An 18512-nucleotide genomic window follows, 5' to 3' on the forward strand; every position below is an offset into this window, starting at 1 on the left:
TATTTTGCTATCAGCTGTTCTCACCAAAATATTAACACATGATTAATATTTAAATCATGTGTTAATCGTTTCAGCAGCAGTGCTAATTCAGCAGCTACGTATGTAGATTTTTAATCAAATTGCACCATTCCCTCTCCAAAATGAATCATATTGCCCCATCTCTTGTTTTCAATTCTTCTAAAAAAATCTCTTGTATTTTTTTTTGTACTCATTATGCCTTTTTAAAAATTCCTATGAAGATTTTGATGCTTTTATAGCCACAAGACTCTTTTCATGCACACATAATCATAACTCCCATTTTGCACAGAAGTAAAGCAGAGAATTCAGCTTCATTTTAACTCTGCACTTACTGTAAGTACTAAACAGTATCAGCTGTACACACTATACCAGAAAGCCAATCTTAAAGTACTAGTTAGTTGAAACACCATGAAATTAAGTTTGTCAGCTTCAGACTGTGATTGTACCATGTAATTTAATTAACATGTGTATCTGTGTTTTGCAATTACAGTACATGGAATATTGATGTGCCACATCAATAAGTATTCTAGATAGCGCCATCCACTTAAATGACCAAGTAATCCAGGGGCCTTTTTTTAAAATATATTTACTTTCAAAAAGTATGTGCCTTTTACTGTAAAGCACATGAAGAAAGTGGAACAAAAATTGAGGTGAAGCAATCAGCTGATAAATCTCTCTTTTTTCCTTTTTCTGTTTCCCTATCAGACGTGAAAGCCAGATAACCACTGCCACCCCACCACACCCCCCTTCTCTTGCCCTTCACATCTGTGTGTCTGCACAGCAGCGATAAGCAAATCAATATCCTGTCACTTCTTATTTTTACTAGCCCAATTCTACTCTCTGCACCTTTCACAAGGTGACAAACTCCTACCTCGTGGTCTGGGCTGGACAATCTCGGTTTCTCCTTTGTAGAATATTGTCTCTCCACCGATTCTGAAAGACACTCTCTATCAGTGAAATTATGCCAACGTGTTGGCGCTAATGCTGCCAAGGTAGGCGCTCTGGGATGTTAAACTTTCTCCCTATTTTAAGTTCACACTCAGTTCATCAGATAAAATATACGAGGAGACTATGAGGAGTTTTCTTTTTCTTGTTGTTTGAACATTTTCAAGTTGTGTATCATGTCTTTGCTTTGGACTCCACTGAGGCCCTACTAAAGGTGAGGCCTCAGAGCTCTCATGTACTGAAAGTGGACATTTCAGCACACATAAAGAGAAAAAAAAATACACTACAGCAGCTCAGATGCAATTTACGACTTGAAATTAAGATAGTAAACAACAACATTTACATTTCATATTACATATTTCAGATAAATTTGCCTTAAATCTACATTTATCTAACCATCTGAATAATGTCTATGTGTAATATTTCACTGCCTTTACTTGCAGGTATGCATTTTTTTGTCTGTGTGTGTGTTAATTGTTCAACATCACATTGCATTTTGCTGCTGAAGGCTTGAAGGTGATAAAGTCTGAGACCATGCTTTACCTTGTGCATATTAAACTAAATAGCTATGCCCTGAGCAATACAACCAGTGCTGATGAGAAGTTTTATGTCTGAAATCACTCAAATGCTTAGCCATTCTCTGTGCTTTATCCTCCATGCTTCATTCAGATGTTAAAATGATCTTACATTTATAGGCAACAAGAGCAATTCGAAGCAGTAAGGGATTTTTTGGAAACATGATTTAAATTGTCAGAAGTTAAATCTCTGGAAGGTGAAAAGTGTCTCCAATCCCATCTATGCTGCGTTTCTGGGTAAAGGTCTCTGCCAACACATGTCATCATAACTACTGAGATACATCTGCTAAAACGGTTACTCGAAACTGTCAAAAATAATAAATAAAACAATCTTATTCACCCATTAATTTAAAATGTGGGAGTGGTCAATAGTCCTCATTATCACTTTTAACATTTCAACACGCTGTGTGCTAATTTTATTTTTCAACAGTGGCTGTAATAGACAGTATGCCACACTCAGTTGCAGGCAGTACAAAGATAATGGAAAGACAACTTTGGCCTGATATTTTCTGAGGACAGCTAACATTCAACAGGAGAGAAGATAAAAATTAATTTGGTTGGAGCCACTCATGCTTTTTATTCACACATTTCTTGTCTAAGGGCAGCAGGGAGAAGATTTGTTTAAATATTCAGTGCCCAAGGCCATGTCAAATAACAGCAGACCCTGATAAGATTTTCAAGGCTTGCCACTGAAATTAGCGCCTTAAACAATGATTTCTTGGAAATATTTCTTGGGGCTTTAGGTTGGGGGTTTAGAAAATTGTGGAACAGAAGGATGGTGTGCCACTCCGTGGAGTCTTTCATATACCCAACTTGAAAATGCCAGTCATGGAGTGGGCATAATGAAATATGAATTGAGCCATGGACCATCACTAGCACATTAATGATTTCTCCCAAATGTGTATCCACCAGATTACTCCTTATCACCACCAAGACACACACTGGTGTATTGGGTAAATAAACACCAGCATCTGAATGGACAGGGCAAAACATAAACTAGAAGGCATCATGTCCATTTTTGAAGTTTTTAACCGTAGGCTAAATAAAATTGACAGCCATGCATAATAACCTGCAGTTTTAGCTGGGGGTGCTTTGGCTGAGCTAGGAAACAGCCTTGTTGAGAGCACATTCGGCCCCAAAAGCCCCATTAAACTCTAATCCTAAATGGGGTTCCATGCCCTGACAGTTTAGGAGGAACACAGTATATTATATATTCCCTGCCAAATAGAAAGTCTGGAAACTTCTCTGTTTATAATGTTGGTGTCTGCGGTATGAATGTAATATGGATTGCATAGTTATTTTGTTATTTTTAAAGTTATCAAAGTAATAATGATGTACTTGCTTTAAGTTCTTAATGTATTTTAATGTTTGTGTGCTGTCTGCTCAGAAATACAATAATTCCCATTCTCATATATAATTCCTTTGATGAAACGGGGCCTGATGCACAGCTAATTGTTTCAACCTTTCAGGAGACTTGAATAATGCAGTTGTTCATTTTGTTCACACATATATGTCCCCATGGGGACCTGCATGATCAATTAACAGATGAGCAGTTGCTTTCAGTGGTGTTTTAGTCAACCAGTCTAACAGGGGCATCAACTAAGAGCCTTCAGGAGATGCTTGATTTCATCTGGTGCACATATCTGTTTTTTTATGCAGTCGTGTTTTGTGTGTATCTTCGGCTAGGCTTGTAGACTTAAATCCTGCATTAGTCTTTTGATTAGTTTGTAGATTCTGGGCCAAAGTAAAATGTTCCATCAATTCTACAATTAATTGTTAGAGAATTTGGAATAAATATTCATGGCGTCCAGAAGATGAAGAACACCGACTTTGTTAAGGATGTTTTTTTCATTTAGTGTCATCAGATTTGGATGAAATCATTTAGTGTCATTTCTCATCAGAGGGGGAAAAAGAAATAACTCTGACAAATTATAATATTTATGGCACCCCAGAATTGGCCCACATAGGGTTTTCAAAAGCCAGATGTTGAAACTGAGCCAGGCCTGTGGGTTGCCTAAAATTGCACCACCAAAATAACCCACGCTCGAGTGAGTATTACTCTTGTCCCTTTAAGTAATTAACTTTAGTATGATCAGAGTAAAGCTCAATCCTAATTTGTGTTGTGAAGAAAGTAACGCTTATAATTTAGGATTTTGGGGGATTTGAAGCCCAAACTCACTCTCAATTTGTCACAAATGAACACTTTGGCAAAATCCCATTTTAATAGATGCTGTTTACCATTTTCCTAAACTACAGCCAGTAAATGAAAGTGAAAGTGAGTGAAAAAAATTAAACTATGCCAAAATAATACAGGACGTGAACTACGGTGTCCTGGTTGAGAGTCACTGCAATCCATCCTTATTTGGACTTTGTCTTTTACCCCCACTCGCCTCCTTATGCAATCTTTGTCCCTCTCTTTCAAACAGTATTTGATCTAGATGTTGAATTTGTGTGACTCCATTGATGCCAAAAAACTCAGTGGGATTATGTCCCAACAAGCCAGTGGCTATGACAAAATGATAACATAGGATGCCCTGGGAATGAGACAGAGTTTCGAATGTGTACGGCAAGGCTGATGTCTATGCTTAGGTGCAGGCAGTGCTTTCTTTGTGTGTCTGTGTCAGGTAGAATTCAAACAGAAGTGAAGTGTTAGTGGGTGTTCATAATCAAAGCCACGTGGAGTCACTCGGTGTGTCTTTTGTGTAACGTGAAGACACATCTTCTGCTTCTTTAGTTGCATAATGCCTCTAACCACGCAGAGTCAAGGTGGTCAAGTTATATTACATTTGTGTTAACTGCAGCTACTATGGTTACTGAAGCAGAGACATCAACTTTAATGGACTTTATTTGAAAAAGTTTAATTGCTTTAATTGTGTAGCACAACTTTCCTGATAACCTAAGAAAGAAGCTCAGTCTAACTCATAAACTACTGAGTGTTTACAATAAGATTTCACCTTTGCTGCTGTCTTTGAGTGTCTACAGATTCAAGATTAGCCTTGCTCTAGCTACAAATGTAAAATGACATATTGATTTGCAAAACCCCAAACATAACCTACCTACTCGCTCAAATGGATGGCTTCATGAGCTAATGCAAAAAGGTGACATTTTTGATGAGATACAATCTTTGACTTTAATAATTTTTTTAATAGACTTTTTTTTTCTCTTTTGTATACCTTTCAGTAACATCAAACACATGTCCACGACAGACTGCGGTTGAACAAAGGCATTTAAGTCGTCGTGTCGCTTTGAGAAATATGACCTTGTATAGTTGGCGCAGCATAAAAACACACGCAGGAGACACAAACGCATGCAATTACACATAACTGAACTTGCACACAGGTGTATCCATGTTCCGACGATGACTGCAGTTACTCTAGTGCAAACATTTATTTACACCCCCATATATTCAGGTTTCCACCCACATATTAGTACCCACACAACAGCACATGCTACTTTTCTCACTTTACTTCATAAAGCAGTTGGTTGAACACCTATAAATAGGCTGTAGGGCACTGCACAACCTCAATTTGCCACCCCCATACACTCCTATAGCAATTATCCCAAGCTTTATTTCGGTTAAGCAGTCAAGCACGGGGAATAAACGACTCAGCCCATTCAGCAGTGGTTAATAGGAATGAGGATACTTAATACCAGCCAGCAATCAATCAGATAAAAACAGAGTGAGTAAAATGAGCTAATTTGTTCATACACATGATCTAGAGCGTATTTGTTAAATTAAGGCAAAATGTAGCTAATCTTTTTGAGGCACTGATCTGATGGTAATGTGCCTCTTTTGGGATTCTGGGAGTTGCAGACTTTCAGGTTTGCATTACCCACCTTCTTGTATTAAATCACGTGGAACAGTCATATTCTAACTTTCTCTAGAGGGTTCTAAAGGCAATGCATGTATGATAATTAGCTTCTGTTGTTTTCTTTGCTAAAGCTTATTGTTAGGGCTGATATGTTATGTTGAAACAGACCTGCTGCTCAGGAGGGGGGGGTCTTTTTACTCAACTCTTTTTGTTCTGTTTTTATATGCTCTGCATTTAATCATTAGTTATTATTAATTTCTCCTCTCCTCTGCAGCATGCCTTTTGCTCCGTCTCCCTCCCGTAAACCCCAGCTGGTTGCCGCAGATGGCTGCCCCTGCCTGAGCCTGGTTCTGCCACAGGCTTCTTCCCATTAAAAGGGAGTTTTTCCTCCCCACTGTCACCAAGTGCTTGCTCAGAAAGCATTGTTGATTGTTGGGGTTTCTCTGTATTACAATATAAAATGCACTGAGGCAACTGTTGTTGTGATTTGGGACTATACAAATAAAATGGAACTGAATTGAAATGGCATAAAGGATATACAGGGAAAAAAACGTGTATTTTACATCAAATGAGATCAAATGATTGTCATGCCAACACATAAGTTATTCCCAACTCAGCATTCTTAGAAAAAAATGTGAAAAACTTTCTGTAAATTGGAGGTGAAACCCATTTTCCAATCTTATAAAACATACCATACTCAGATAAATCCAACTGCTCTTGGTATTTTACTTTCATATGTTTTATACAGCATCAAAAATAAAATACAAGGAAAAAATTCTTGAAGTCTTCTCATATATATATTGAATCACAGCGTATGGCAGAGGCTGGCTCGTGAATGGCTCCTATTGCAGCTCTCTGTGGCTTGGTGGTGGTTTACTTTTGTTCTCTGTGCAATGTCATTGAGCCATTTTCTGTAAGACAGTTCTCCAAGGACTGGTGCAACATATGTTTTCTCGTCCCATGCCCATTTAATCAGAGGTGCTGTTTGTGTGCTTGTGGCAATTATGGACCTCCCTCACAAGGACATCAGTTTTCTTTAGGGAAATGCTACTGTTCTGGACCTGCACAGTCCACACAACCAAAAACCAAGACCAAAATTCGCAGAAGGAAATATGGTAATTTGGTTCATCATTCTTAGTGCCAGGCTACACTCATTATTTATTTTACTTGCTGTGCCAACCGTGTCTGGGCACTCCTCTCACTGCAGTAGCTCGGGTTGTCAGGGAGATTCAGTTCACCTGGTCTGGCTCCACTATGTAAGGTGTTGGAAGTCAGCCAGTCCTTCTCTCTCCCTTGGCTTTCATGCTGGGTTTTTTTCTTGTCTTTGTAAAAATGTGTCCTTTCATGTAAAATAAATGTACTTTAAGTTACAACGCATGCACTCTAGCACTATGAGCCGGGATGCGATAGTATCTTTACGAATAAATCCTTGCCTGTTCTGCGCAATCTGGTCATTCTGCTTCAGTCTTAATGGGAACAAAAGTTCAGGCTCCAGATTGCTCTTACCATTTGGTTTCAGACATTTTCTTTCAACTCTTGGCTCTGTATGGTATCATCTCAGGCACACAGATTTGAATGTGAGCAGAGATACTCCACCCGTCTGTTGTTCAAATCTTTTGTTTCTGAGGGGCACCCAATCAGAAGAATGTTGGCTTAAAGGGATAGAGAAGCTAGAACACAAGATAAATTTTGAACTGTTGCTAATAGAAAGCTACTAAAACTCATATTAAAGCTCACAGAACAAGAATATGGGCTTGGAACTGAGTATTATAGCTCGATTTTTGCATTGTTAACTAATGGTACTGATGTTCAGAGTGACATAAGAAACATTTGTCTCCTTTTGGGAAAAGAGCTTTAACTAAAATGCCTGCACTGACATTATACTCTAAGACGTATGGCTCATTACAGCAAAAAAGTATATATTTCAAGTTAAAATGCCCTAACTTTAAAGTTAGAGCAGTATAAGTTGTTAAACTGTGTGTTTTAATATACTGTACATGTGCAGGCCTGCTCGAATTCCCATCAAATCATAGCCAACTGCGTGTCTGAATGTGAATTTGTCATGATTTTGTGAAATCTTGTGACTAGCAGAGCGCTCAGCAGTCAAATCCCTAAAACTGCTGGGAAGAAAGTGCCCTTCAAAGCCCCATAAAATACTCTCCCAGAGCAAACCTCTAAACCCAAACTGCTGCAGTTGATATGCTCAGTGGCCAACAGTACAAACACATGGCTGTAAAGGCAGCTGCCAGGTGTGTATATTAGTGGAACTCTCTTTCCCTTGCGCTGCTGCCCTATGGTCATTGTATTAAACGAAAAGGTACACTTAGTGAACCTGGATGGCTGAAAAAATCTAAAAGTAATATTATGCAACAGTGATTCAACCTATAACCACTTTTGGATTTGCTTTGCCAGCGACCAGATCATTGAGAAACCTGACTCTGCTCTCACTGTAGTGTTCAAGAGCTTTAACGTATTACATCTAGTAAAATGAACAATAAAAAAAAAAAATCAGTAATTGCAGATTAAAACTTTAAACAAATTCACAACCAAGTTATCCAAAGAGAATCCGTTTACATGCCAGAAAGAAAAAAATCATATTACTGTTTGGCATAAAACTGCCTTTGGAGCACAGTCCCTCAACTAAATGCATGGCAGTAATTAAAATCCATCTAATATATGCCACATTCCCTAATTTCCTTTCATGATTTTTTGATGTACGTCTGTAGGATCAGTGCTCAGCGTCAAATATCAGTACTGATCATTCATGCTGGCGATAGCTTTGCCAATGAAAAATATCATTATTCCTCCCTTGGTACAGGTGGTGTGTGCTGCATAGTCAAGGCTTTGCAGATGTGCAGGCTGCATGAGACTCATTGAATCTTAGGATCTCGAGACAGCACTTCAACTGTCTGTGCCACAGGAAAATGAAAGTGACTTGAATTGAGGCTGCAGATGAACATTGGGGCATTGAGGTTACGTTGAATCAGAAAACACACAAATCGGAAGGAAGGGCTAAAAAAGATAGCGAGGAGGAAGTTGGCATACTGAGAGTAAGAAAGGCGCACAGAACGAGAGGAAGGGGTGAGGAGAGAGGATAGCTATGTCAAAATGAAAGCCTGGATATGAAGGAGGAGAGAGAGACTTCACTGAAAGAGAACATAAAGTGACAGAGGTCTAACAGACAGTGGCTTTGATATCCCTCAGCTTCAGACTGACCTTCACCTGCTCCACATGAACCAAGCAAAGGAGACACAAGGTGGATGGACTGTTCCCTGCGCGCTCCTTTAGCTCGCGCTCTAGTAACTGTAATAAAACAGCACTGTCTGGATGGCAAGAAGAGTGACAGAGGGGAAAGCTCCTGTGTGACCTGCACATGCAAGCTGTTTAATGACCGTAAAGAGATGCTGAGGTGAATCTTATATATAGCCATAAAAAAATCATGGGTGTACAGCACAGTACAGACAGGCTGAAATTGTTTGTCGCGTGTTAAATGTATTCTTATTGTGGAATTAGGCAAAACGTGTAAAGAATAAATTACAGCATATAGCGTATCATTATTCCTGTGATCATTTTTTCTTTATTAACTATTAATATCCAGTCTCTATCACTTTCTGATTTCTTGTATTATTAATGAATGTAAAAATCACTTTGATATCATTTTCAAAGGAGAGTTAAAGCATTTTTGTTTCTAAAATTTTGGCACATTAGATTTACTTTATTAATTGTCCAACGTAATCTTTCTTCTTAAACCATAAATAGTTTCACCTCGGAGTTGTTTTTTCGCCCCCTTCGTCTTTATAATTTAAGTCGTAAAAAGCTCTTTACAGCTTTCAATATACTGATTGATTTCTCTTCCTGAAATATTTATCATCGGGTTGAAAAGGGGTTAGGGTTGTGCCACAGGGATCTGAGCCACCTGTGGGAGAAAAGATTATTCTGAAAAATCAAGACTTCACACTGCCTTTATCTTTAGACCCAAATCCATAAAGTGCATGAATGAACTCACTTTCAGTTAAATAAATGAGCCTCTAGGAGAGTTTTTGGGGGTTTTAAAAAGTATTTTCTTGTTCCTCAAACAAAAGTTTTAAAGGGATTCTTTAAATGTCATTTCAAAAGATTTAATAATACTTTAATAAATATTATTTACAACTATGTGTGGACTGCATTTGGTCACCTATTGCCTAAACTGGGCTGTACTCTTGCATCTGCATTTCTATGTTGCACACGTTGAGACGATTTCCTGACAAAATCCTGATCAACTATCATAAATGATTTGACTGTCCAGAAAGTTAAGTTAGAAAAAATACAGTTTGGGAACATGTGGATTCATTTAAAGATGCATTTACACTGCACTATAAAAGCTGGAGCCGGCAAGATGTCAGCTCTACATAAGAATCTTCACGCAAGAACAAGCAGGTCATCCGGTGGAGAAATCCTTTGTATCAGTACCAAATGTATGAAACATTTAGAATTTCATTTACAATTTTGAATTTTATATTAGAGAGAGGATTGTGACATTTAGCTTGAGTGTTAGAATAAATCATCCAAATTTGTGTTTTGAGATCATATTTAATTTTTAGCATTTAGATTAGGATTTGATCAAAAGTGACTATATTTTTTAATCATTTGAAGGCAAATGTGGTTAAAATGCATATTTTGAGTAATTGAGGAGCTTGGAGAGAAAAGTGATTGGACTTCTTAAAGTTTCATTTACTTCATTTATTTTGAGAATTTGCCACTGTATAATTAGTTTGGGGTAAATGTGCGTGCTAAATTAAACACGCTGGCATTATTTGGTGTCTGAGTGTTGTAACTCAGATACACAGTTATCAAGGATCAAGTTTTAATGAGGACCAACGTGTCATAGGTTCCTTGGGCCTGCACTGGCCCATGTCACAAAGATAATGGGTGGGTATGCTGGTATTAAATTAAGCCAAACACAGATATAGGAGGATGGGAATTTTAGTGAAACGAGTTCTACAAAAGGGTTTAGTAGACTTTGGCTTTTAATGACATTCTCAGGTAAACGCGTTGAGTAGAGCATGGCTTGTTTGCTTTTGCTATGGCTAATTAAGACCTGGAATGGGCAGGGTAAGTGAGAGAGTGGAAAAGAGGAACATGCAGAGAAAGAAAGAGAGAGAGAGAGAGAGAGAGAGAGAGAGAGAGATGTCTGTTTCCATTTTGAATTTATCTGCAGGAGAAAAATTACAGTTGACTCCTCCACTCTAGTGGGATACCAAACCGATATGAAGGAGAAAAAACAACAGCAGCAAAGCTTTGAAACTGTGATGCAGTTCTTTTCATTAATCGCATACAACACACTGACTCTGCGGCCCCTTTGAACTCTCACACTCTTTGAGCTTTCTCTGATTAACTCTGTTTCTCAGACAGATGACTGATCATACCTGACAGTTAGATTCATGACCCCCTATTATACGGCCACTGTTAATAGATCTGGTTTGTGTTTATTTTTGCGCGCATTTGTGTCTCTTCTTTCATGTTTACCAGCTCCACTGACGGTCCTCAGAGCTGTATGTTGTTTGTGTCGATGTTTTTACGCCATTTATTTTAGCAAATTCCAACTCGAAAATCCCTTATGATCATCAGTGTGAGTGAAAAGCTGTTTGAATAGTTATTTATCTTCCCAGAAACCCACTGTGGAAGAACAGTCGCTGTTCCACTGAATCGACTGAATGAGGTAAAAAGTGTTTGCTGCCAGATGCCATGTTTACAGCCTAAACATAGAGAGCCAATGTGAATCAGTACTTAGGTAGTTAATAGGAATGGAAAAGGCAAATCTTGTGCTCTAGTGGAATATGTACAGTCAGGGGCAACGATTTAAGTGAATTATTCATTCCAGCAAATGACTGGCTTGGCCTTTGAACTCGCACAAAATAACATTACATCTTCTCTGAAATATAAATCCTCTGAGTTATCTTTAATCTCCTTGGCAGATATTGGTTAGGAGAAGTCACTTTTTCATATTTGCATGTCTTCTTAATAGCCTATTAATGAAGATACATGCAGAATCCTTTTGGTTAATAAGACACATGTCAGGTTTTTCGTGCCTAGAGAGGGAGCACTAAAACTTGGTAGCAAGCTGAGGGTAAGTCTTAAAACTGTGACAAGCCACACTAAAGAAGAGGGGTTGCCACAGGCAAAGGTAAAGTGGGAGAAAGATAAGAATGGAGGAAAGGGAGGAATGGGAGACGTAGGAGTGTCAAGACAGAATTACTCCTCATTATAGCGCAGTGAGAAACCAGTAAATCAAATGTCACTGCAGCCTTTCTTCAGCCTCCCCCAATCATCAGTCAAAACCCCTCCCATAAAACATGCTTTGTGTTCTGGTGCATGACTACCACCGGACCTGTAATAATAGAAACACGTCCCAGTGCACTGCGCACGACAAGGTCGCCTTCTGCGTCTCCCATCTGAGTTGTGTTTTCCTGCGGGTATGTGGTCGAACAACGTGGAGAAGTGGAGGATGTGGTGTCTTTTTCATGGTCAGCAGAAGGTCGATTGATGGTATTGATGCCCGATTTCCAAAGGCATTCAAGTGTTGTTTGGAGGTCTGATGCCTGGCTGGTCCACACGCACCATCAGCTGAGCAGGTGATGTCCTGCCACCATCATTTCACAAATGGCAAGTCGCAGCACCTTGACATTGTCGTGGTCGTGGGGTGAAAAACGATGTCGCACTTCATTAGCTCTCTGCTGGCGGAAAGCTGCTCGTCCCATTAGATGCCGCGGCGTGTCGCACCATGTTACTGCAAGCCCCATTGCCATTTATTTCACAATCGGCCAGATGAAACGGCTGATATTAACAATCTGTTCCTTGATGTGTTTCTTTCTCTCTCATTCTCTCGCTTTCCCACACTTGCACTTTTATTCTCCCTCTCTTTTCCACTCTCTCCCCCTGACTCATTGTTCTGCCAACTGGGGATGCGGAGGAGGCGAAATTTTAAAAATCATTTGTTATGTTGGGTCACGTTTCAGGACACAATTAATGAGGGGAATCATGTGGACAGGTAATTTGAATCATCAGCTCCATTTGTTATTTACAATTGTCAATTAATGCCACCCCGAACAGCCCTTGTGTCAGCTCTATCCCTGCCAGTTGCCAATTACTCTTCAGCCCACCTTGCTGACCTCCTGGCAGAGAGAGAGAGGAGGGGGGGGGGGAATCAGACAAGCACGATCCCTCTGAGACGTGAAACATCCCAGCCATCTGCCGCCTGCATTCATGCCTCCCCGACCAGGAGAGAAAGCAAGAAAAGTGTGAGGGAATAACAAAGAGAAAGAGTGAATGAGTGGAGGAAGAACAAATGAGAAAATCTGAAAAAAATACATGAAAGCAGACAGAGGATGAAAAGATAAGAAAAAGAAAGACAAGCCAAATGACCTGATTTTTAGGGGACAGATTTAACCTTTAGGCGGAATGAAGTTTCTGACCAGAGCCATTCAAAATGATAATAGAATTCCATCCTGCTTTATCTTTGACTCTATTAATGTCTGATAAGGATGTACAAGCCTCTGCATAAATACGTTTGTGGTGAGTTTATATGTGTTATATGTTCTGACATGATGCTTCAGCAGATCATCTGGTTAATATATTCAGAAACACACACACGCACAAACACTTTTTTCCCCCTTTTCTTCTTTAAAATGTGAAAGAATGTACAAAAATGATTTTCCCTTTTCTCCTCTTTTAGGTCTTTTGAATTTTCTCTTCCTGTAAAGAGTGCTGAGACTCAAAACTAATCGTGTATCATCATGACCGGAACTTACAGAAGGGATTAAGGCCTTTCTCTTACATCGCACCAGTCTGCCCTTATTGAGTGTCATCCCCCCCCCCAAAAAGAAAGAAAAACAAGGAGGAAATATGAGTACTGACCTTATGGGATGTGGAATTGCAATTTGCCACAGAGGGCACCTCGACACATACAAATGATGAAGGGAACTAAAATTCCAATCCCTTAGAGTCTCCTAGCTGGAGGGTATTGCTTTGTAAAAGGAACATGACATAACCTACCTTGCAAATGTGTCTGATGGCTTTGTTATGGTAAAACCAAGCAGGGAGCTCACGGAGGAGTTTGGCTTTTAGCCTTTGTTTGACCATCACACAAAGTCACCGGAGGCCTCAACAAGCATAAATGTTTTATGATCGTTTCATTCGGATCTCATGTTATGACAGCAAACACAAATGAAGTCGATAACCAGGCGCTGCATTTTGCATGTAGGCTTCAACAGATTTAGAGAGGACGGGAAAACTCTCAAAAACAGCAATAACTTTTGGTTTGTGAGCGTTCTTTATACATTACTTAACAAAACAGATATAATTACACAAATTTAAAAACATGTTGGTGTTGTGTATTGATTAAACTCCTTTTCTACTTTATGTGCAGAGACATGCTCATAGTGGAACTTTTCATACTTCAAATGATATAGGTCACTTGTGTGACTTTGCCATGATATATGGCATTAAAGAACCTATTTCTGGATGATCAATGAATTATATTTGTACTGAAATTTCTATGTGGCTGTAGATGTCAGTGGGGGTGAGGTTGCCAGTATGCGTCTACTTGTCTGAAGTGTTGAATAACAACTGCTGCACTTCCTTTGATTCCTTTGACTAGCCACCATGGCCAAACATTACAGTGTCTAACCTGTCAATGACATACCACGGATTGCTATTGATTGGCACCGTTATTGCTCCTGGCTAAATTCATTACAGGATCGACCAAGGTTGCCTGAGACAGGCACAGAGGTTGAAGCTTCTCAAAGCACCTGAAAGGTTAAAAAAAAAGGAAAGAAAGAAAAAAACTCTTTCAAGGTTGGCACCATGAATGCAGGGAACTATGAAGGTAAGAAGCTGTAATGATATTTTATCAAAAAATATTTTGGCTACAACGATTTATATAAAAAAAGTTTCAGTTTCTGCAGGTCAAAGATGAAATAGGATTATTTGTCCAATGCGCATTCATTTTAGCAAGGTCATTTTATTTGGTATACCTGTTCAACTGCTTGTTAACAGCCAATCACATGGAAGCGCTTCAATGCATGTAGGCATGTAAGAAAGCCTAAATCCATCTTTAGACATTTTCAGAAGGTTATGGCTAAAGATAAGCTGCTTAAACCAAGTATTCAAATGAGGAATAAAGGTGATCTAAGTGACTTTGATCGTGGCATGGTTGTTGGTATGGTATGAGGAGCTGTTGATCTACTGGGATTTTTTCCACACAACCATCTCTAGGGTTTATAGAAAAATATATGTAGAGAAAATATCCAGTGAGGAGCAGCTCTCTGTACCAAAACTTTTGAGTCCAGAGGTCAAACTGCTCCGAGTTGCAGAACAGCGTCTCTGAATGCTGACCACTTGAAGCAGATGGACTACATCAGCAGAAGACCACACTGGCCGCCACTCCTATCAGCTGAGACGAGGAAACCGAGGTTCATTTGGGTTCACCAAAATTGGGCAACAGAAGACAGAAAAAATATTGCCTGTTCTGAATTTCGCAGTTTCTGCTGTGAGATTCAGATGGTAGGATCAGCATTTGGCATAAACAACATAAATAGATTATCTCGTATCAACAGTTCAAGCTGTTGGTGGCGGTGTCATGGTGTGTGGCAAATTTTCTTTGTACCCTTTGGTAGTAACTGAATTTTATTGAAACACCACAGCTGACCATGTCCATCCCCTTACTTAGATTTGCATCGTGGCTGTGCAGCCGACAAGTGTGTGATGCCATCGTGTCAATATGGACTGAAATCTCTGAGGAATGTTTCCAGCACCTTATTGAATCTATGCCTTGAAGAATTAGAGCAGCTCTGAAGGCAAAAAGAGGGCTCCAACTCAGTAATAGCTAAGTGTAACTAATAGTGGCCAATAAGTGTATATTTTCTGCCATCACACACCCAGGTCGAGGAGTTTTATGTACATTGGCTGGAAAACTAAATGACTAAAGTAAGCAAATTATTAATAAAATACAGGGTTTTTTTTAAATATTTTTATCTCACCCTCTTGAATGCAAATATTAGAAGCTATTTAAACTATAGTACAGTATTGACATAAACAAGGCCACTGCAACATCGCATGGAGAGATACCTGATAAAACCCCTAAGCCACTAAGAAGCCATTGATCACAGTCAGTGCTTATTTCAAAATAGTAGCTGTACAAAGTGCACTGTTTCAGTTTTTTTATTATTATTTTGACTGTGGGAAAACTAAGGACTTTTAGAGGAAATTGTGTCATCTCTTTCTTTGTTGCCAGCTGTGACCATTCAGAGCAAAAACCCTCTTATACAAGTGTTCAATGGCTTGGCTATCTTTCTTGCTTCAATTTTACTTTTAAATGATCATGATTGGCACAAAAAAATCTGTCATTAGTAGCCTTGGGTACATCTTCATTTAAAGAGCTATTGGCAGTTCTGAAAAAAGCTCCAGTATCAAAGAAAATACTTCTCTAAACAAAACTTGCAACACAGCTACAGCACGCTCATGTCACTGTGACAATTAACAGTCCTGTATTACTGTTTTTGGGCTTCGACACAGAGTAAAAGTCAGACAATAAAAGCTAAACGGGAAATTACACAATCGCCATCTAATTTTTTATCCAACTTACAAAATCAGTAAACCATTAGTTCTGGGCAGGTATAATTACAACAGGCATGCAATGGATACCATCCATGTAAAATGACAGTCAATGTGCAATTAATCATATATATGTGTGATTAATTGCACACTGATTGACTTTTTTAGAGCACAGTTTGAACATCTGCTTCACCTAATGTGTATACGCTACAATAAAAACAAAATAAAACATGCTGTTCTCCTTCTCCCCTGATGTCCAATGACGTAGCTGAAATGTCACCATTTTCAGTTGATTCGGTTAATGGAATAATATAGCCAAAGAGTGAAACAAATGAAAACAGAGACACAGCTATCTCTGTACCTAATCTGCTACTTTATATTGATAGATATAAAGCGTCTCTCGGACCTCATTTGTTCTTCTGCCCATTAATCCACAGCGAGGCATTCTCCACCCAGGGGCTTAGTAGCTTTCTATTCTTTCCTTCCTAGTTGGAGATTGGGAACACCATAGGGGGCCAAAGGATCCTGCAGAATACCAATTGGCCACACCGGGGGGGAGAAGGATGAGGGATCTCGATTATAGATTTCACTTGAAGTATTTTTTTTCACCTCCTTTTCTCATCCAAAGACCTAGAGACTGCTGAAGGAGAACAGGGACAAGTGGACTTGCAATATTTCAGCACGCAAGGGCGTCATCATGCTGGTGTTTACTGATCTTAAATAGCAGGTCTCTGGATGGGGGTTCTGAAGTTTTTCTCTGCGGTTTACAAATTACAATCCTGACACCAAAAGTGCAGGCACAGGAAGGAGTGAATTGCTTTTCTAAGATGATTTCACTGTGTTCTATACAGTGATTGGCTGTGTAGGTACAAGGTATGTCAGCAGAGATGAGAGAAAAGCAAAAAGGTGGAGGTGAAGAGGGATTGGAATAGTTTCATTCATCATAAGGTTGCCTGCGATTTCTCCCGCCTCTGTGATTCCGCATGATCTAGGAGGATTTAGTTTGAGGTGTAAGACCCTTTGAGACAAAACTGTACAAATTGAGTTTGATAGTTACCGACTCTTATATTCCGCAATAAATCTAGCCTTTGCAATAGAAACTCATACATCTCAATTGACTTCACCGTATACAAACTGTACGGTTTTAAAACAGCAGACTTGTCTCTTTTTTTTTTCCTTTGCAAAAGTAAATGAGAATTTGAATTTTACATCAGTTGAATGCAGATAAGCCATAGTCTCTCACACCTCCAGCATCACTGATATTAAGTGAATACATTAATATCAGCCTGAGGCATGTCTCACTTAAAATTGGACATCACAGAGGTGGATGGGTGCCTGATAAATTGCTTTAAAAACAGCAGCCTTGTACTTTTTTGCAGCTGTGCATTTCATATCCCCTCGTGAAAGATAAATCCCCTCCAGTGTTATTTTGAATGGGCCTTATTGTTGTTTTCATCTTGAAAATCTTAATTCCTTTGGAATGGTTTACAGTCCTCCAAGAATGTTTTTTATTATTTTTTAAATGCAGATTGTAAATGATGCAGTTGCCGTGTAGTTTTTATGGTTTGCCAATACATGTGAAGAAATCCTGACTTCAAACAAGGCCCTCGCTTCAAGGAAAGGAAAAGGCAGTCACTGTTCGCCATAAGTTGCTCAAATATTGTATGATAGCTCAAAAACCAATACGTTGCATTGTATCTGATAAAATATTTGCCCAGATATGCAATCATGCAGGCTGATAATCCAGCACCTGGCTGTGCCCCGGAGGCTAGTGGAGCAACCAAAGACTGAGACTTGGGGTCTGTGTGGCGGCGATCAATGCCGATTGCTGTAGCTTCCCTCTGTCAGTCAGTGAGCATGTTATCTGCCCTCACCCTTCACTCAATAACCGATTCACTCATTCACTCACTCATTCAGTTGCTTACTCCCTCACGCACTGCAGCAGCCAGACAGGCCATCAGTCCTATCTTTCTTTTAAAATAACAACACTGCCCCCTTTTGGTCAGATTCATCTGTCACCTGGACAGGCTGATGTCCCACTTGAAAAACGACTGCACTGACCAATTTCTGACACTCACCCTGTCTCTCTGATTTATAAATCTTCTTTGGGAGAAAAAAAAGAGACTTTTTATCGAGAAATGGCAAAAAAGGGTTGAAGGTTGATGTACTTTTGCTTGCCCTGACTTCAAGATCTCTGACTGAATCACGGCCACTCAGAGCTTGTTACTGAGACACAGCCATTTCACAAGTGGTGTGGATTCACAGTGAAATAGTGCTTGTGGGAGAGCTTGTGGCCGGACCGGAGTCTCGGGGGGAGGGTAATTATCCGTTATGATCACTGGGAGACGACATGAGTCTGTGTGACAGCTTTTGTTATTATGACCGCTGAGAAGAAGAGTAGAGGCAAGAAAAGATGATTAAAAGAGTGTCTGCCCTCCTTGTGTCTTTGGAGGAAGAAGTATGGTGACACCCGGGTGTTTTCCAAGTATGTGCCTTGACAGCAGCGTAGGAGAAAGAGCTGGCAGAGGGACGGACATGAAGAAAAGAGTGCCCAAAGAGGGTGTTGGCAAGA

Source organism: Diplotaxodon limnothrissa, linkage group LG2 (genome assembly GCF_057381915.1).
Source record: "Diplotaxodon limnothrissa isolate DT_005_m linkage group LG2, D_limnothrissa_male_GT1.1, whole genome shotgun sequence".
Classification (NCBI taxonomy): domain Eukaryota; kingdom Metazoa; phylum Chordata; class Actinopteri; order Cichliformes; family Cichlidae; genus Diplotaxodon; species Diplotaxodon limnothrissa.